The sequence below is a fragment of the Vanellus vanellus genome (assembly GCF_965231255.1).
Source record: "Vanellus vanellus genome assembly, chromosome: 7".
Lineage (NCBI taxonomy): Eukaryota > Metazoa > Chordata > Aves > Charadriiformes > Charadriidae > Vanellus > Vanellus vanellus.
Genome location: NC_138912.1, coordinates 38730022 through 38752540, shown reverse-complemented (window position 1 = coordinate 38752540; position 22519 = coordinate 38730022).

The following is a 22519-nucleotide window of genomic DNA, read 5'->3' as shown; positions in this document are numbered from 1 at the left end:
GACAGGAACTTCTAAAAGGAGAAGAGAAACAGGTTTGGAAGTCCAGGGAGGATTTAAGGGGGGGGGGGGCGACACCACAAAAAAAAAATCAACTTCTAACCTTTTCATAGAGAATGAGACAAAGTTCTTGAAGGTTTTCACTGAACTTGGACAAGTCTGTGCTTGGTCTCTGGCCAGACTTGAGGACCTGTGAGCAGTTCCTGTTGGAGCACACAGCTAACAGCTCCTGCTGACTTTCCTCCCTAACCTACAAGCACCCGTTCTTTGCAGAACCAGTCTGACTTTGGCCTCTTGAAGAATCTGTTTGGTGTGGTGCCATGGGATGAAGCACTGGAGGGAAGAGGGGTCCGAGAAAGTTGGTTAATATTCAAGGACCGCCTCCTCCAAGCTCAGGAGCAATGCATCCCTCCAAAGAGGAAGGCAGGCAGAAAAGCCAGGAGGTCTGCATGGATGAACAAGGAGCTCCTGGACATGACCAAAAGGAAAAAGGAGGCCTATAGGGAGTGGAAACAGGGGCGGGCAGCCTGGGAGGTATACAGAGGAATTGTTTGAGCAGCCAGGGATCAGGTTAGACAAGCTAAAGCCCAGATAGGACTAAATCTGGCCAGGGACATTAAGACAAACAAAAAAGCCTTCTTTAAGTATGTCAGCGAAAAAAGAAAGACTAGGGAAAATGTAGGCCCTCTCTAGAAGAAAACGCAAGAACTGGTTATCCGGGACAGAGACAGACCTGAGGTACTCAATGACTTTTTTGCCTCAGTCTTCACTGGCAAGGACTGCAGCCGCACTGCCCACGACGCAGAATGCAAAGGCGAGGATTGGGAAAATGGAGAACTGCCCACTGCAGGTGAAGATGAAGTGTGAGACCACCTGAGGAATCTGAAGGTGCACAAGTCCATAGGATGAGATACATCCGCGGGTCCTGAAGGAACTGGCAGATGAAGTCGCTAAGCTACTAGCCATCATATTTGAGAAGTCATGGCGGTCTGGCAAGGTTCCTACCAACTAGAAGAGGGGAAACATAACCCCTGTTTTCAAAAAGGGAAACAAGGAAGGCCCAGGGAACTACAGGCCAGTCAGTCTCACCTCTGTGCCTGGCAAGATCATGGAGCAGATCCTCCTGGAACCTCTGCTGAGGCACACAGAAAACAAGGTGATTGGTGACGGCCAGCATGGCTTCACCAAGGGCAAGTCATGCCTGACAAATTTGGTGGCCTTCTACGAAGGGGTTACAGCGGCAGTGGACAAGGGAAGACCAACTGATGTCATCTACTTGGACTTGTGCAAAGTGTTTGACATTGTCCCACATGATATTCTGGTCTCTAAATTGAAAAGACATGGATTCAACAAATGGACCACTCAGTGGACAAAGAACTGGCTGGACAGTCGCACTCAAAGAGTTGCAATCAACAGCTTGATGTCCAAGTGGAGAGCAGTGACGAGTGGCATTCTTCAGGGGTCGGTACTTGGGCCTGTACTGTTCAACATCTTTGTCGGCAACATGGACAGTGGGGTTGAGCGCACCCTCAGCAAGTTTGCCGATGATACCAAGCTCTTTGGCGAGGTAGATGTGCTAGAGGGGAGGGATGCCATCCAGAGGGACCTGGACAGGCTGGAGAGGTGGGCCCAAGCCAACCTCATGCAGTTCAACAAGGCCAAGTGCAAGGTCCTGCACGTGGGCTGGGGCAATCCCAAGCACAAATACAGGCTCGGCGCGGAATGGCTGGAGAGCAGCCCTGAGGAGAAGGACCTGGCGGTGCTGATTCACAAGCAGCTCAACATGAGCCAGCAGTGTGCGATCGCAGCCCAGAAGGCCAACCGTATCCCGGGCTGTATCAAAAGAAGTGTGGCCAGCAGGGCGAGGGAGGTGATTCTGCCCCTCTACTCCACTCTCATGAGACCCCACCTGGAGTACTGCATCCAGCTCTGGAGTCCCCAGCATAAGAAGGACATGGACCCGCTGGAGTGTGTCCACAGGAGAGCCACGAGGATGATCCGAGGGCTGGAGCACCTCTCCTATGAGGAGAGGCTGAGACACTTGGGGCTGTTCAGGCTGGAGAAGAGAAGGCTCCGCTCCAAGGAGATCTTACTGCAGCCTTCCAGTACCTAAAGGGGGCCTACAGTAGAGCTGGGAAGGACTTTTTACTAGGGCATGTAGCGATAGAACAAGGAGAAATGGCTTTAAACTGGAAGAGGGCAGGTTCAGATTGAGCATTAGGAAGAAGTTTTTCCCTTTGAGGGTGGTGAGGCGCTGGAACAGGTTGCCCAGAGAGGTTTTTGAGGCCCCATCCCTGGAGGTGTTCACAGCCAGGCTGTGTGACATGGCCTTGGGCAACCTGGTCTGGTGGGAGGTGTCCCTGCCTATGGCAGGGGGATTGGAACTCTATGATCTTCAAGGTCCTTTCCAACCTAAACCATTCTATGATTTGATGAATCATGTTCTGCTCAATATCATTGTTGTTGATATTGAAAGTGATCCAAGGCTAGGTTGCTCATTCCTCACCTCGTTTGTTCCAAATTCAGGCAGGAGCAGCACGGCTCTACAAAGATTTATTTGTTCATGACCACATACCTATCAGATACCTGAATACCTAAGATGAGAACAACTCAAAACAAATTCTACATGCTGACCTCAAACTGACAGTGAAACCCTGCCCAGTGGGTTTCTGTATGCACTGGAAAATTGCTTTTCATAATAAGCACCACAAATTTTAGAAGATGGTCGTATCTGACACTTGACTTACTCTCTTCATTTTGTTTTCTATAACAAAAGGAACAGATTTTTGAAATTCTCACTTTATTCAAGCAGTTCCCCTGAAGTCACCAAGGTGCTTCCAATACATATCACAGCCGCAGAATTGTATTATGTAGCTTTGTTTCTGCTCAGTTCTCAAATGTCCTACCACTTTCCACATTTTTTCAAAGATATATATTTTTCAGCAGGCAGCTGAAAGGACATGCAAGAAGCAGAGGCGTTATGGTCTATCTAATAACATATGACAACTTCTTCACAGTGATTTGTAACATTTTGAGTTCAGCCAAAAAGCTGAATACTCATTTTTGTTATGTATTTTAGCTGATGATAGTTTCTTTACTGAAATGGTGCACACGCTCCTCTAAACCCTTTCTCCACACTCGCCATTTCCACAGAATGTATACAAATTACAAGTAATCAGCCCTGCTGATGTCCAGCAGTAGCTTCAGCCTCCTTTCCCCCCAGCCTGCGTTGAGACCTAAGCGGTTTCCAGCATGGCTCCACTCCTTCCACAAACAGCAACCAGTGGTGCAGGAACAACCCCATCCCAGGAACATGATAGGGCTTCAGGACAGAGAACACAAGGCTCCCATGTCTGCCAACACATGCAACTGGATAATGAATTGTAGAAAAAAGGCAATTGTGTCTTAATAAGAGAATGCCAACAGCTTATAACATCATTAAGGAACTTGTCAGCTAGTAGGTACACACGTCTCTAGTCGGACAATCCCCATATTGGAGAATCTCATTTACAAAGCGTTGCTGGGTTTCTTATTTGCCTTTTTAAAAAATAATAATTCATTTGAATTGTTGTAACCTGTGTAATCTCACTGCTTCAAGTGTGTTGTTTTGATTACACAAGTCTTACGCACCAGTTCGCAAGAATCTATAGCATTTGATACATTATTTGCACAAGGAGGCAAATTCAGTTCCTTTACACCCAACTGACTTTTCTGAAGGGTTGAGTGGTGATAAAGATGGAAAAACTTGGGAGCTAAGGTAGTCAGAATAAATTAAATTCTCCCCTTTTGAGCTCAGGGGTGCATGAGCAGCAGCTTAGGATAACAGATCTAGTTACAGCTTAAAAAAATTAAAAAAAAAAAAAAAACAAACAAACAAAAAAACCCACCACAACAGATTTTTGCAGGTTCAGAAGAGTCTTGTGAAAACTAAAAGGCATGCTACATTTTCCAAACAATAAATGAACAGAATTAGCAGATGTCATCTGCACTGCCAGAGCTGCTGCAGCAATAGTCTCACCTAACTTGTTTTGTTAGTTTAGGTGGCAAGGTGGCATCCACAAACTCTGCAGGCTTACTGTGCACAAGTTGTCTTTCCAAAATGCTGCGCTAGCCTCATTCATCGAAATCTGCTACATTCTCCAATTCCCAGACCGGTAGACAAGAGTCCCACAAGGTGAACTTGCACAATCTCTGTCAAAGCAAACTGAAAAGATTTATGCCAGCTGTATGCATGCTCATCTTCTACCAACAGACATATAATGTTGGCCTGCTGCTTCCACTTTAGCCAGCTGAAGCTGTCATGGCAGACAACCAAAATGGAAGAAAATTAATTTTCTTCCTAGTTCTGCAGTCATATGCTGGCCCAGGTCATCCCCTCCCAGAAGCTTCCCTGGTTACAAGCTTCATAATCTGTATTTGTGTATTCACAGGGAAAAAATTAGATGTGAAAAGAACGCTTTTCAGGCAATCAGATCACCATTTCCATCCAAACATAACAATAAAAACACCCATTCAGTTTGGCTTCATTCCCTGTGTCATGATGGGGACAAACCCCTCAAGAAAGAAACCTCAATTGGCAACATATAGGACAACTACTTCTGCTTTAATTCAATTAACATGAAATGTCACTGATCTCAGTGATGAAGCATCTGATGTCCTTCCCATTTCTTATTATTAAAGGATCACATAAGCTTCTTGTTCGCATACATTACTTCTTTTACTTACTTCAAACCTAAAACACAGACTTTGAGGAACACAAACACCCCTTCTCTGTTATTTTCGCTTCCATTTTACCCCTGTATACAGGAGGTGATTTAGAGCAGCAAATCACTCTAATTGCATCTGCTGCTGTTGCATTTTTCTGCTTCTTCAAAGCTGATTTCAGCATTTTTTGATGGCACAGGGTATAACATTTTATTGACCAACAAAGAAACATCCTGAAATACATTTCCATCTCCCTTATATTGATTTAAGTCAAGCCTGGCAATCATTTAAAATCAAACATTTTACAGTCTGCCAGAGCAACCTCAAACACACAACAAGAAAAAATTGGTTTGTGCACAAGTGGATGCGTGAAAGGCTTGAAAAGCCCTAAAACAACCAGTAGGACCCTCTTCCTCCAAACTCAATAAAACAGGGTCTTGTCTCTAAAACATCAAATCTTAGCAACCTGTCAAAGCACACAGACGAGTAAAAGGCTGGAAAACATGCCTTAGAGTAAAAGAATTGACGAGATCAGTCCATTTAGTTTATCAAAATGAAAGGTTAAGTGGTGGCTTGATCACAGCCTCTTGCTATCTACGAAAAATTGACAATCCTTTAATCCAGCATTCAAAAGTATACAAGATTCAGGGCAGCTCAACAAACCAAATTTAGAAATAAAGGCTGGCTTTTAAATAGCGGGGCAACTGCCAACTATAATGAGATGCCATGGGATGAGGTCGACTCTCTGCAACTGGGATGGTCTCCAAAAGAGACATGGTCTTCGTCAAAGGCTTTCAAACTTTTCCAGTTTGTGGAGTCCTGAAAAATTTTGGGAGGAGATGCAAGTCTCTATGCATAGTTTAATGCTGCCGACAAGTGCCAATATATCTGCTGGGTTTTTGTTACCTTTCTGCAGTAACCAGATGTAATATTAGGACCTGCAAATTGCACACAGGCCACCGGTCTTATTCAGTAGCATTTAATTCAGAAAAGTTTAGGTGACACAAGAGCCCACGCTATCAGATCACAAATGGTCTCTCACCACCTTACAGCTGGGCATCAACAGGAGCTGCTAGAATAGCAAGAGGACACAAAACCATGTCTCCAGAGACAAATCGGCCTCCAGAGATAAATACTTCAAAGGTCCTTTGGAGAGACCAGCAACTGGAGACTTACAAAGAAGGCAACACAGCTGGAGAAACCAGAGAGAACAGAGTACTGACTCCCAACAGAAGGTCCCCAGATTTGTAAAGAAGTGGTAACACCCGCTAAGATTAGGTACTTGCATATTTTCTCACTTATGTAAATGCTTGATTTGCACCTTCTATGATCTACTTCTCCCACTCCTGCTTTTACTGAATGGTAAAGAATACACTAGGGAAAGATCATGCATTGAAATTTCTGTCATTCTTGTAAGTGAAGTCACAAAGACAAACGTCTTGCATGTTAATCATTTTTGAAGCCTCATAATTGTTTTCCAATGAAAGCCAATGATGGTGTGATAGCTCTCTGAAGACATATATTCAGAAAAATGACTCCTTCTTATTGTCTTATAAGCCTGATGAACAGGCTCATACCCTAGGAACTATTTTCTGCACTGCAAGTGAAAGTTTGTATCTTACAAAAAGTGAAGTTTATATCCTACAAAGCTCTAAGCATATAAACATGCACAAAACTACACATTAAAGGGCAACCCCTGCTTCCTCCTTCAACATCTCCTGCCCAAAACTGATCAGTCCATACTAATGAGGATAGGGTTTGGCTCATCTCCTCAGGTATCACGTACATCCAGCCTGCAAAGGGCTAGTATCGACTACATGAAGATATTTGGTATTTATATGAAGGCATTCTACAGTAACAGTTGTGTTCATGTAGAAACCATTTCTACCCTTAAGAGTTTCATCAAGCGTGTTAATTTCTCTAACAGACATCAGAGCTTTCAGTTCTTATAACACAAAATCGAAGGAAGTATCTAAAAGTTAACTTTAGTACAGGAAAGGTTGCACAGAGTAGTAACAATAAATATCATAATACATTAATGTTACTTTAATTGCTGAATGACATAGCTTTAATTGCTTATGAAACCAACTGTTTTAAGACCACATTTGTGAAGTCAAGATATGCCACCAAATAACCTGAAAAGTTCATTTTTAAGCTGTGCTGCAACTCTATTATTAAAATTAATACATGTGTAACTCTTCTTTAAGGTTAACCAGCAGAATATTAAGTACAAGACCCACTACCAAGCTAAAGGGTACAAAACACATACATGGATTGGATAATTTTTACCTTTAAAGTTTCAAGTGTGAGGGTTTTGTTCACTTAAAGGGGGAGGTCTTCTGAGCTGCTGATTCTGGCCTGAGATTTCTGCTGTTATTGCCTTGCATCCGTTAAGCTGTGAGGATTCTCACTGTGATAATAAACTATCAGGGATCACTTGTTAGACGCATGTCTAACCTCAGTAGTAAAGACTGTCAAAAATATACTCTGCTGCTTCCACCACAAAAGCATAAAATATTCCCTACAAGAGTTTTACGGGGCTATATTAAAGCACAGCCCCGATTCAAGAACAGGTCTTGTTTTTACCTTGCAGCCTGTGTCCGATTCCTTTCCGCAGGCATTTGAACCAAGGTCAAGAGGCTGTAGCAGTGATAGGAGGGTCCCTCTGGGAGGGGACAAGGTGCCAGGGACCTGAAAGGGGTCAGTGGGTAACAGACCACATGCAAAGAAGGGAGCACACGCTGGTAGCACTCTTCCATGTTACTTGGGTACAGCTCCCAAAGGAGATTTCCCTCCTGGATAGCAACTGGATCCAAGTATAGCACAAGCAGACTGCTCAGGGCCCACCTACACCACCTACTTGCTACAACCTGATGTCCAACGGTTACTAACCAAAGCTCCAGCAGAGACATCATCTGCAGGAGCAGCTGATGGTAATGGCCTCCTCATCCTTGCCTTGACTACTAGGGCACCGCTTTGTGGATCACCCAAGGCTAAACAATTGCCAATACATGCGCATCAGCACATTGTTATTAATGACTGTAGCGTGCAGGGGTGTTGATTCCATGGTGCCAGATGGTGCTTTGAAAATGGTGCTGACTCACAGAAGAAAGAGAAATAACGAGATACTAAGCTACTAATAATTTAGCTTGACTCTAAATCCCAGAGTGCCTTTGTCTTTCAGTAAATATCCCATAATACCCATCAAGTAAAGAACCAGCCAGCATATAGCTGAGTAGCAGAAAAATGCATCATGACTGCCTCATGTTTTGTGTTTTTATAGCAAAGGGATATTTTGCACAACAGAAGCGGGGAGAAAAGAAGCAATGTTACCAGAGATGCGGAAGGAACAGTCACCCTCCTTTTGGGACAGCCCAGAAACGTGGGCAGATCTGGGCTGGCAGCAGGTGGCATGTGACGGTATTCTGCAGTATTTGTGGTAATGCAGGTGTCTCACTCTCTCCGCAGAAGCACCCCACACACACGCTCAAATTGTGTTTTATTTTACCAGCCTCTGAACAAATGACCAGGTGCCGATGTATCCAAAATTTTATTATTGTTTTTAAACCAGATTTCAGTCCCATGGGCATTTTTCATGGGTTTAACTTTAAAGTGCAACTTGGGATTTGCTACTGTTTTGCAAACAGACTTTCACAGAACTAAAATACATTTTCCCAGCCAGTCCTCTTCTGCCCTGCCCATTTCATTCAAACACATTGAAAGTTATACTCAGAAGTGTTTGGCTGGATGACCTAGGTCATAATCTAACCATATTTCTTACTTTGTTGGGCTTTCTTATAGATACCTACTTTAAATTTTAAACATTTAAATAATACATCCTGCACAAGCAGGTGCATTGTCAGAGACTTTTCCAGTCTCTACAAGTCATCTGACTAGCTGCAGTGCCAACAGTGATCTTGTTTTTCTAAAGTTATAGGGAAGCCAGTAACACATTCCTATGACTAGCTGGGAAATTAAGTTCGGTTTCAGCAGCAGGAGTAGCTTTGTCCTTCCAGCAGCTTTCAAACCCCCAGGAATGACACTGTTTTCTAGCTAAAACTGTGTCCAATTTAAAGGAGTGATTTATTACAATTAATGCAAATGGCTTAAAGCAGATTTAAGACTATTAAGTGTCTACACTAAGTCAAATGTACTAATTATTTGAAGACAATCTAATTATTTTGTCATGCAAATAAAAGTTTGTGAACATACAGACTCAGGAAATTGAAAATCATCTTCCAGATACAACCAAGTACTTCATGATATTCCAGAACAGCCTTTTCAGTTTGAGAAAAATTAAACTATTTAAAACTAAATAGATTTCTATTTAAATCTCAATTTCACTTCTTGATAGACTATATTATCAAAGAAGTTGCTCACATTAACAATAAAAGAAGCATTTAGAGAAGAGAAGTACTCGTAGGACAATTAGTAAACATAATGATAGAGTCAGTCTTGTAGAAAGCAAAGAGGGAATTTTGCCTAAGGACGCCCGTGTTAGACATGAGATATTTGATACAGCTGCCTCCTCTGCTGGTGTAAATCCAGGAGCCCCAAAGTCAGCTCACTGTCTACATCTCTATTGCAATTGCTGAAAAGGAAAGTAGAGGGCAATGAGAGGAGGCAAATTTGGCTAAAGTCGAGTTTTCTGATACCTCCACCACAATTCGATGCAGGGAAAGGAGTAGGAGAAGAGGCCTCAAAAAGTGGGCTACTACAGAAATAAAGTTCCATGAGGAGGCAGTTTTCTCAACACAGAGAGCGCCTCAAAGAAATTACGAATGGCTGAGATCACTCCAAACCTCTGTGAGGATAAATTTCACTTAGTCACTTTAAGAATGCAGTTAAGTGCCTTGAAAAGTAACGAGCTCCCAGCTCTAAAGTCCTCCAAAAAAGTCCTAAGTCCAGAAAACCATTACTCTCTTATGCAAGAGCAGTCTCTTCTGCAAGGGAACTTATGCATCACTTGCGAGGAAATTTGAGAATCGTCCTCACCGGTGCTGTCCTACTTCTGTCAACTGGCACCATCAATAAAACCTTGACGGCCAGGAACACTCCGGAAGGTGGGCAAATTGCCTTTACCCAGCAATCTCCCTGACAAGAAAAAAAAAAATTCCATCTAGTTTTAATAGTTAGCATATACTGACATCAAGTGGTAGAATAGACTGGTGGAATAGACCTCCCTTCCCTATTCCCTGTAGGGTTTCCCTCCATTTGAAACAGCAGTTTGCGATTTGTGCCATCTCTCTTCATCTCTCTGAAGGTAATGGCCATTTACTGAATACTTTACCCAGCGCTCCTCTGCTGAAGGCTTCACGGTTTGCTCTAATCAGGGGAAAAATAAAAATTAAAGGGTGCATTGATGTATTTGCCAGGAGAAATGTGCTCAGTCGCATGACAGCTGTCTGTCATAACTCATAACCACAACCGAGTAATGGATAATGTGCATTTTGCTCACTTAGATAACAATGATTAGCTCTGATCATTAACATCATGATGCATTAGTTAGATAGGAGAGTGGCTAATCAATCTGACTCAAACAAGGGATATCAGAGATTTAGAAGCAGATCAAAGTCAAAGCTTACAGGAAATAATAGCTTTTCCAACACACTTCAATTTACACCACCAATCCTGAATAGGGGCCATTCACGAGGCTCTCAATTTCCTCACAAAACTATAAAGCAAATCTCCAGTGTACCTGCTAAATATGCAGAGGAAGAGTGCTCTTTAATACGTAAGCCAGAGCCAATAGTCAAGACTAAAACACTCCTTAATTGTGAAAGGAATTCAAAACCCAAATTTGTATTCAAAAATACAAACTGTACATCTCTTTTGCACGCACCAACACGTACCTTCTTCCAGCCTGTACATTTCAACGTATGCAAATAGACAGCTCTCTGTATATAGATACACAGTATTTGGGCTACAAGTTCGGATGCAAGTTTCTGTAAAAATAGCCTTGGATCCCAACATCGTTAACGCCTTGGACCTTCATTATCAAGATTAACATCTTGCACCAGAAAGTGATTGCTTCCCTCTGTTTTCCACTAATGAGGCCAAATCTGGGTTATGTCGTCCAGATTTGGACTCCCAAGCATGGGAAAGACACTGATGTACTGGAGCGAGTCCAGTGGAGGGTCACTGAGATGGTCAAGGGCCATGTGACGAGAAGCAGAGAGTTGGGTTTGTTTAACTGTCAAAAGAGGAAGGCACAGGGGAAATCTTAATGCTGTCAATGAGCAGACGTGGAAAAAAAAGTTCACAGTAAGGATCGTCAAACACTGGAAACTCAACAAGTTGTGAAATTCCCACCCTTGAAGATGCTCAAAACTCAACTGGACATGCCTCGAGCGACCTGATCTAATTTGGAAGTTGGAGAAAACTTTGAAGCCAGCCATGCTTTAAGTGGGGCGTTGGGCCAGACAACCTCCAGAGGTCCCTCCCAATCAAATTAAAATTATTCTGCGATTCTCATATCTGGGACACAAATTAGTTGTGGTGATAATTTAACACTTTCTACTACATTGCTACTGCAGGTGTTTCCCTACAGAGAAGAAAAATAATCTAATACTTAAGTAAATGAACAAAAAATCTGAAAATATGCTATTTTAGGTAAAGTATGAAAATTATTATTATAGATCCCCACACTCTCAAAGATAAGGAAGAGTTAGTCAACTAAACCAGAACGAAATGTATTATACTGAAAATACAATCCCCTCTCAAATGTGAGTTGCATTGTCTGGCATTTAGTCTGGCTTTTGGGGGGTCTTAACTCCCTTTTTTCTCTCTGCTTACACTGGAGCTATAGATAAAATATGCTAACATGCCTCAGAGCTACATCAATACTAGGTTTACACAGAATCCACAGTGAAACAAATTAATCTCTGGCACTATCTCCTGTGCATAATGACAAAAGGGATGAATATAACACAAGCACATATAATTGCTGCAAAGCCAGATGCAGCTCCCTTTTGAGTCCCCTATTCCCTGATTTTCTTGCTGCCTTCCAGCTGTGGGACTCCTGGCCAGGCTCCAACAGTTCAATTACTGCATTTTCCCCAGAGCTCTACTTCTCTCGAATTTCATAGGTTTTCAAGGTGACACCCTGTGGACCATAGGAGATGCTTGGCCTTAATTTCAGCTTTCACACCAAGTTCAGCTAGCAAATTCTTGGTCTCCGCTACTTGTATCACCTCAGCCGTGCTGAGTTTTTTATTGCAAAGGAATTGACATCAAAGACACTGTTTCAGTGGAAAGGACTGCAAAAGCCACAATGGAGCCATGGACACGCATGGCCTGCTCTTACAACGCATACTCTACCAATAGCTACGTGATTACAATGGACAGTTTCCTGCTCCAGAGGCAAAATGCTTTAAACACTGCAGCTACTGCTATGGTCTTTGGTACGCGTGCTGACTCTTTAACGAGTACTTCTCAATATGCAATTGGTAATGCAAATAATGGCTTAGTTATACACAGAGAATCTTTTCAGCATAATAAAAATGTTCTCTCGTGTTCCCAGTGTAACAGATGTCATGTTTAATTGCACTTGAAATGTGAAAATATTTTAAGTTTTGCATAATACTCAAAATAGCAACTCTTATAATAAGCAAAATAAGTCCTGTCTTCCAGAAACTGCAGGGGAGGAGGGACACACCAAAAAAAACACAGTAGAACGAAATAACTTGTCTTGTGATCACAAAAAATAAAATATATCATTTGCTCATACAGGAACCTGCATGTCAGCACTTGTGAAAGAATACAGCAATACTTTATGCTAAAACTGCACTTACATAGCTTGTTTCTCAACTCACCCTCACCATAAAATAATAATTAAAACTACTAATACCTCTTAGCAGGATTCTTAGACTGTTTGGATAAACTTTCAAGACAATCAGATCACTTACCCCTCCTATGTAGTTCTGCATTACGTACAAGCACACAGCACTGTAGACAGAAAATTTCAGACAAGGGAAATAAAAGGGCACTTTGATTTTAATCTTGAAATCATGCATTGTTCAATTAATTTCATAAATTACAATAACTGATAGCTATACCATCCAGAATTCCCTACTGTAACACCTTTATTTACTCCAAATAGAGCTTCAACCAGAAAACATCTCACTATGAACTAGTGAAGAAATGCAGCCAGGGTGGATTAAAGAAAGGACAGTTTCTGTAACAGGAATGACCTTCTTTCTTCATAGCAATTTTTTTTTTTCTATTATGCAGGTTGCCTGCACAATACTGTCACTCTACAACTTAAAGTGAACTTATTTTCCTCTGACTGCATTATAATGAGTTATTTGAAAACTTGAAGCCTGCAAACCTTACTAAAACTGCTTATTACAACCCCTTTATCTTCCTTTTTCACTTACCCAAGACACAGAACACAACTTCTGTTTTCAATAACAAAGTGACCTTTCACATCTGATTTGAAATTCTTCACATCCAATGTCTCAAATACCACAACACTGGGATTTCCTCCTCTGTGACACTCAATTATCATCCCTGCTTTCACTTGCATTGAATAAAGCACACAGATCCTAACTGGAAATTCTTTGTTAATGACACATGGCTTTTAATCATTTTTCCTACACAATTCAACACACTCTTTAGCAGTGTTTCCTAAACTTCCTTCACTTCTCCTATCACTGCCAAGACAGATGTGACAGAAGCATATATAATGCCCTGACATTCTTCAATAGCTGAATAAGCGTTCTTCTCTTAGCCCAGATCCTCTTTTTGGCAGATAATATAGTATTTGTGTATTAAACCTCTCGAATATCAATAATTTCTTAGCATTCCCTTATTAATGGTACCAGCAGAGCCCGAAAAATTTCCCTTCAGCATTAAGAGGCCATAACCACGTAGGCTTCATTCCCACCAAAGGTAACTAATGTTTGCATATCTGGTTCAGATACTTCAATAGACAGGCCATGGATTACTTGCATTATGTTTGGATCACTTTGAAGACCGAAAAACAAGCTACAGTTTCTATGAGACAGCCACAGGGAAGCCCAGCATCCATTTATCATCACTGCCTCAGCTCCCTCTACGGCAAGCCACCCAAGAGGATGAGGAAGACCTGGGACCAGGGAGTCGAGCACAACCAAGCAAGGACACCGCATGCCCTTCCCTGCAGGCAGGCAAAAACTGCAAGCAGGTGCCGATGAGCAGATAAAAAGAGGACGTGGGTAACATGTTGTGGATGGAGATAGTCCTGGAAAGCTGCAGGGCTACACTTAGGCTTTTGTCACAGGTAGCAAATCTGCCATTTGGAGCTGAATGCATGAAGACCAAATAGAAATAAAGAAAAGCTTAAATAGCAATAGCTAGTGCGTGTTGGACCTTTCTAATGGCGTCATTTCTTCCTTGCATCCCTTTACAAACAGACCTGGAGGTGACCTCAAGGGAGGCTGCACTATGGCTGCTACACCTGCCTTTGTCATCTTGCATACAGCACCGCCAGTGCCTGGACATGATAAAAGCCATCCATTTACAAGGCAGCTATGCTGTCACTACCACTTCTGCTAACTGCCTGCCTTTAACCACCTTCCATTCCCAAGAGACAATTGGAATAATCTGCATTTAGTAGAACAGCAGGAAGAGGATCCAGTCTTAAGCCACTACCTAGTCATTTAGGGATAAAACTCCCAGGTGTACCACGAGTTAATTACACAAAACTCTGCACAAAAAAAAAGAGAAAAATTGCTTAAGTCTGCTAGAGGAATCCTGATTCACTTAGCTGAAAAAAACATAGCTTGGACTGGAGGTAAAGTGTGTGGAGGTACGGTTATCATATTTTTAAAGATATTCTGAAAACTGCCTTTAGGATTGAATAGCTCTTCCTATGCACGGAAGAAAATTGCTGGAAGGAGCTGGAGGAATTATGAAGATTAACAAATTAGACTTGATCAAAGGCTTTCACAGCACGGCACCAAAATTTTGAAGGCCCTTATCAGATTTTTCTCCTCGGGACTGTTTAAAAATGGATGGTTCAGAGCAAGCTTGGGAATCTTCAAACAGTTGGGAACAACCTGGTATTTAAGAAACTACTTACACTAGTCAAGGTGTTAACACTATTCTCAGTGCCCGAATACAAGAACCTGGTTACTACCCTTGTTTCAGAACTTGTAAGCCACCTCTTTGTGGTTTAAAAAAAAAAAAAAAAAAAAAAAAAAAAAAAAAAAGTGTTCATGGACATATAGCATTCTCAAGTGAAAGGTTTTAGCTTAGCTTCTTTGAGACATTGCAGGGGATGGGGGTGGGGTGGGGTTTTTTTGTGTCAGGTTTGCCCTGTCTCTGTGAAAACATCCAAAGATGGAGATCACTGCTTCTCTAGGTGACCTATCCCAGGGCTGCCTGGTGAAAAAGATTTTCTGATATCCAACCCAACCCTTTCAAAGTAGTTTTTGGCCCTTGCTCCTCTGTGTCTTCTAGCACCATTGAAAACAGTCTGTCTCCATTAGGTTTGAACCTACTCCTAAAAAACCTAGTCACAGGCTGCTAACACATCACCCCTCTGGGCACCTCAGAGGGACCTCAGCTGCTGCCTTTAAATACAAGCATAACATCCACCTTTTTTGAGATATCAGGGATCACCCCAATCACTTCAGTTTATAGTTGACAGCAACCTTGCAATCACATCAACCCACTCTCCTAGCAGCCTTAGGAATATGCCATATTCCATTCCCCCAGATTTGAAGGCATCCAGCTTCCTTATGTAGTGCCTAATCTGCTGCCCTACTGCTGGCAGCCTCTCTCCTTCCCAAAGCTTACTGATGGACACAGTGGTCTGGGAATAGGTTTTCCCTATGAGAACTGAGACAAAAAGGTTTAGGCTACCACAGCCCTTTCCGCATCATCTAAAATTAGTTCATCTCCCTTCTTCATGTATGGCCAAGCAGTTTCCTTGAACTTCCTCTCTCTGCTAGCATACTTGTAAAATCCCTTCTGGCTGCTTTTTTTTGGCCTTTGTTTAGAGCTCCAGCTGGTCCCTGGCCTTTCCCATTTTCTCCCTTTGTGCTTGTTGCCTATTAATGTTTCCATTTCTTGTATGCTCTCTTTCTGCATTTCAATTCATAGCGAAGCTCCTTGCTTAGCCAAACCCGAAGCTCCTTGCTTAGCCAAACCCGAAGCTCCTTGCTTAGCCAAACCCGAAGCTCCTTGCTTAGCCAAACCCGAAGCTCCTTGCTTAGCCAAACCCGAAGCTCCTTGCTTAGCCAAACCCGAAGCTCCTTGCTTAGCCAAACCCGAAGCTCCTTGCTTAGCCAAACCCGAAGCTCCTTGCTTAGCCAAACCCGAAGCTCCTTGCTTAGCCAAACCCGAAGCTCCTTGCTTAGCCAAACCCGAAGCTCCTTGCTTAGCCAAACCCGAAGCTCCTTGCTTAGCCAAACCCGAAGCTCCTTGCTTAGCCAAACCCGAAGCTCCTTGCTTAGCCAAACCCGAAGCTCCTTGCTTAGCCAAACCCGAAGCTCCTTGCTTAGCCAAACCCGAAGCTCCTTGCTTAGCCAAACCCGAAGCTCCTTGCTTAGCCAAACCCGAAGCTCCTTGCTTAGCCAAACCCGAAGCTCCTTGCTTAGCCAAACCCGAAGCTCCTTGCTTAGCCAAACCCGAAGCTCCTTGCTTAGCCAAACCCGAAGCTCCTTGCTTAGCCAAACCCGAAGCTCCTTGCTTAGCCAAACCCGAAGCTCCTTGCTTAGCCAAACCCGAAGCTCCTTGCTTAGCCAAACCCGAAGCTCCTTGCTTAGCCAAACCCGAAGCTCCTTGCTTAGCCAAACCCGAAGCTCCTTGCTTAGCCAAACCCGAAGCTCCTTGCTTAGCCAAACCCGAAGCTCCTTGCTTAGCCAAACCCGAAGCTCCTTGCTTAGCCAAACCCGAAGCTCCTTGCTTAGCCAAACCCGAAGCTCCTTGCTTAGCCAAACCCGAAGCTCCTTGCTTAGCCAAACCCGAAGCTCCTTGCTTAGCCAAACCCGAAGCTCCTTGCTTAGCCAAACCCGAAGCTCCTTGCTTAGCCAAACCCGAAGCTCCTTGCTTAGCCAAACCCGAAGCTCCTTGCTTAGCCAAACCCGAAGCTCCTTGCTTAGCCAAACCCGAAGCTCCTTGCTTAGCCAAACCCGAAGCTCCTTGCTTAGCCAAACCCGAAGCTCCTTGCTTAGCCAAACCCGAAGCTCCTTGCTTAGCCAAACCCGAAGCTCCTTGCTTAGCCAAACCCGAAGCTCCTTGCTTAGCCAAACCTGAAGCTCCTTGCTTAGCCAAACCTGCTAGAATTCCCAGTCTTCCTGCAAAACAGTAGATCTCAACCAGTTTTCTTTAAAATTCAGCCATTTCTCCTGCGCACCATTCCCCTTCGTTTTGCCTAGCAATTTCCTAAAAAAGCTCAAGTCTGCTTTCTTGAAAGCTGTAAGTTCTGTATTAAATAATGTCCTGGTTTGAGGTAAAACAGAACCAATTTTGTTCAGTAACTTCGCTTCTTAGCTGGGCCTCTTCTACAAAAGTAGAATTCAAACAGTAGCCAGACTCTGGTTGAATAAAATTTAAAAGTTCGAGGTTTGTTCCACTTTTTCCCCCTTCTCCAAATGGACTCTTTCAGAGAAGTAATTAGATCTAAGTGTACTGTGAATCAAAGGGACTTGGGTTGCTGGACCATATTTCTGATGGATATTACATACTAAAATGCAGTTAAGTAATTGCATACCAAAAATTTATTTTGTGTATCAGAATAGTCTCCAAAATTGGTAAAAAACCCTCCGTGGCCCATCCCCAAGGTTATTTGTATGCTATATAGCAGTCTGAACAAATTTTCACTACTATTCATCCTTCAGAAAGGTAGGTTTAAACAGAAATGGTTACAATATTTTTAACTGCAGAAGAAATTTAAATATGAAGGATTTAAAGTATCATTGGAATTTCATAAAGAAAAACATTTTTAAAATGTTAATGGAAAAACTTGACTTTACTATAACCAAAAATAACGTGTTAGAGATCATGAAGTACCAGAGACCTTTTTAAGTGGCAGTGATCTTGTATAAAATCTTCATCCTGGTCTACAATAATTGGACCCAAAGTCCCTCTAAGCTAGTAACAGAAATGATGTTTTTATGGTTTCTTAGAAAATATGACACTTTTTTTTTTTTTACCTGAAGCTTCAGCAGTACTCTGCAGGGGAGTGAAATAGAGAAGATTCTAATTTAAAACCAATTAAAGATCAGTCACTCCATGTGATCAGTAATTGTACTCTATTGAGGTGGCATTTGTTTTCCAACCTCATACAATGTCATGAATATGGAAAAGCTCCAAATTATACTTTGGTGTAATGATAGGTTTTCTACTACTGGTACGCAAATGAAGCGATGTGATATACAAAATCATGATTGTCAAACATCATTTTAATGCCTCTGAGCAGCCCCAAGTTAAGTAGGTTTCCAAAAGCTAGAGGACCTTGACAATTAGCAGAAGGATCACAAGTTGCTTTGCCTTCTCTCTCTACGTTACAAGATGTCAAGCCTGGATCAGCTGGTAAAAGATAATTACCTTTCTCCCCCACCCAAAGGAACAGGATTTTCAAAGGGAATTTAAAAGAAAAAAAAAAAAAAAAAAAAAAATCACTGCTGGTTCCAAGCTAATTAGACATTTAAAACTGCCTTGCTTGGCCTCGACGTTGTAGGAAAAGCACTTAACTCTCAAACTCACAGGCTAATTATATTCTTCCTCACGGACATTACCTTCTCTTTCCTCCCTCCCAATGCTCCGGAACAGTACAAGTCTCCTGAAGCCTACGGGACTAAGCTGAAATGCAGCCAATGCATCGGCTACGCAAGGCTACGTGCCACCTTGGGCGGGCATATGCCAAGAAAACAAGGTCTCGGAGCAGGCCAATGGTCAGGGCTAAGCCCTGTTTTGGGATTCAAGTCTCTGGTCTTCAACAGATTCCTTGTCCTACCCTGGAAATGCTCTCTCGTACCTCTGTATCTCAGGGTTTGCCATCGGACAGATGGGCACAGCACAACTTTTCTTCCTCATAGGCGTTAGGGGGATAAATATGTTCCTAACCTTGATGTACATTGATGTTTGGCACACAAGTATGAATGTGAAGCCTGGTCTATGATGCTGGATACAACTTCAAAAATAAGAGACATTGGCAAAATTAATGAATGTAGAAGTATTTAGGTCATACATTAATAAAGCATTTCTCATACTAAAAGCCCATATATCAGTTGCTTCTGGGAAGACAAGAATCAATCCATCTAAAAAATTGTTTCAGCTAAAGTTAACTAGAAAACAGAACTTAGATGCATATCGCAAAAAAATACAGGTGTAACAAGCACCACAGAAATCATCCCACCTTTTTGAAATACTGTAGACACTCTTCCTGCAAAATCTGATAAAGGCAAAGCCTCAATTTTTGAAGATACAGATAACAAGATAATCTGTATCACTAGATTTAAACCTTTGAAACAAGAGTCTGAATCACTGCAGAATCACTACAGAAGTTGCAAAAGTGAAACAAGTTTCAGCTGAAGAAGTAATGATTTATGACACTGAGGCAGCTCTGTTAGCAGTCACATTCCAATAAAAAAAATAAAGTGAAGTGGATTTGAAACTTATTTCTATGGAATCCAGTATGTATTTTAGTATTTCAGATAAAAAAAGTGTTTCAGTAAAGCTAACAGAACTAGAGAAAAGTGTAAGGACGTTATTACCATGACTGTTGCTATGCGTATGAGGTGCTACATCTACACAGGACTAAAGGCTCACAAGTGCAATAACCATTGCTACTGTGCATTGCTAGTTTCCAAGACTCCGAGAGACACATGAAATTATATCAAATGATCACAGAGGTCCCTTTGGCCTTAAAATCAAATAGTGCTTGCGTGCAATTATATTTTTCTCTACAATTCTTTTGCCATATGCACAAAACATTACAGATAAATTGCAAGCCAGCAAACAAACTGAGAACTTGAAGCAAACCTGGGCTAAATTCTGTAGCTCGAATGATGATTTCTACATTAACGCACTTTCTCTAACCCATTCACCCCAGAACCCCCATCCAAAAAAAAGAAAAAAGCATTCAAGATGTGCATTGGAGAAATCATTAGGCAGCATTAGGCAGTGACACTGCAGAATCAGGAAGTGATGGTGGAAAATAAAACAGAGAAGCTGAGTAATTCTTCACGCCCCTCTTAAACCCTGATCTCCTCAGAAAGGCATGAGATACCCTACGCTTCTTAGCTGAACCATGCTGGAGATGTCTCCATTTCTCTGGACAGGAGATTTCACACCAACTTGGATACAAGAACTCCTCTGGGAGTAGGTTAAGTAAAAGTCAAATGGGGATGAATTTGCTGAGGCATCCTCTGTGTGATGCCAGCACCTGGGTTTTGCTATCACCAGCAGTTAAAAAAAAAAAAAAAAAAAAAAAATCTCGCTTCCTGCAGCCTGAAATGCAGTTCAGATTTTCCATTTCAAATTTACAGACCAAAGTCTCAAGACAGCTTTGTGTTTGGCAATTTTTTTTTTTAGGACATCTGGGAAAAAATACAACTTTCCTTTTCTTACTTTCTTCAGTAGTTCCCTTCCTGTGAATGCTTTTACTTTTTATTCTCATTATCCTCTAACACATTGCTGATTTTCTTCCCTTTCTTTTCTTCCTTTGGGTTAAAGCAATTAATAATAAAAGTCACATGAAAGGCAGAACTACAGAGGAAAACCCACGGCCTAAAAACTGCGCTTGAAAAATATGTTCTTCACTGGACAACGCCTGGTGGCCTGGGGAGAAGACAGCAACTGAAAATAAGCAAATCTCAGCATCTGCAAAGACGAAGGAATCCTGCTGCTTTCCAGGCGTTGGGAATCAGCGGGGCTACCCCATTGATACCCTTGTGGGCCTTTCATGTTCTTTTGGAGGCATGTTTTCATGAAGTCATGTTTTCAGAACTTCCTTAGGCCATTCTCTCTCAGGTTTGCCTTAAAATACAAAACCTGCAAAAGTCAACGTGCACTGAGTGCAGCATTGCTGCAGCTCTCTGCAGTCATTAGTTACCTGCTACCTACAGCAGCTTTCACCGATGGGGGCCAGGCAGAACAGCTCATCCGAGTGCACACACACACACACCCCCACCCATCAGCCAGGTGGTCAAGCAGCTCCAAAGGCCTTCACAGACCCAAAAAAGAGACTTTGTACCTACACCATAGACCCCAGCTGCAGCCCTTGATCACCAGGATCCTGGGCGCAAAACACACGCACCCCCTTCAAGCACAGAAATGGTACTTTGGATTATTTTTCTCCTGGTTATTCATAATTTAGGAGCAGCTACTCATTGCTCTCTGTCCCAAGTCTGAGACTCTGCTTCTGGCTTTGCATTATTACTGACAGCACGGGTAATAATTCACACGACTTTGCATTTCACAAATATTAAGTAACTAATTAGCAGTATTAATAAAACAGACCTTCTGCTTTCCTTTTCTGCTAATGAATAGGTACATGAGTTTTGCATTAGATAAGAAGTCATGCATAAAGTACATCTCCTGCTGTATGGCCAAGTTTAAATTATAGCTGTAGGGTTAATTAAATACCCCAGTCTAATCTCCCTGCACATGCACAGCATCGGGCTATAAGTAGTACCGCATCAGCACTTTGACTTGAGTTTATTTTTTTTAAACAACTGCTATAAAACACTGACTGCAAAGAGAAAAACAGCATTAGGGGGAAATATTTAAAAACAATGGCCCTGTTGAGATCACCAAAAATGGTTCTATTTTAACAGGCTCGACAATAGTATTTTTCATATTTCAGCACATTTTTACCAAGCCACTCCTTTATATTTCCTGAATTTATAGGCTATCCTTGTCAAGAACAGAACAACAAAAATCACTAAGACCATAATGATATGGAAAAGTTATCTGAATTAGATAGACAGTTCGGCCCATTTGATGATTTGTTTTTAGAAGACATGTATTTTATCACGTATCACACTGATGTAGAAATACCTGTTTATACTTCCTGTTCATTTCTAAAATTGTATTGCTTTGCAGAGTTAATACTTTTTTTTTTTTTTTTCCACTGAACACAAACTCCTATTATATTACCGATATTCTTACAAACCCTTGGGTATTACCAGTTTTATACTTATTTATATTTCCACTGATAATCTGATTGCTTGACTACGTAGTCATTAGCCTGACTGAGCCCAGAAAAAATAATATAATTTTACAAGAGTAACATAATTTTTAATTAAAAGTGCCTTGACTGAAATTCAGCCAAGCCCAATCCAAAGCAAATCAGTCTTTAAGGCCTGTCCCATTTGACATACAGCCAAGCTATGTGTCACACCTTTACTCCATATGGATGTTCTCTCTGTAGCTCTCTGTTGCAAGGACTGTTATCGGGCACCTCGGTAATTGCTGGGAATAGCCACAGGCCTCCCACACGCACAGAGGGAAAGTGCTACATCTCATGCTTAATAAAACCTGACAAGACAACAAGGGACCTAATGCCTGTGTCAGCATTACAGGTCTTCCTCATCACGGTTCAGAAACAGGGCAAACCCTTCACGTTATAACACTGAAAGAAGGCACTATACTCACAACACCCACCAAAAATACTGACCCTTGGGTTTAACTGCCTACTCAAACTATCAACACATACGCAACCAGCCCTGATAGCACATAAGGCTATGAATGGCTACTGGAGAATTACACAATCTTAGGGAGCCTCTGAGCAAGTATATTCCCATTTTTCAAACTTTTTAGTTTCAAAACCAGCCAAATCCTTAGCAAACTACTTCTCTTCAATGAAAAATAAGTGAAAGCAGGG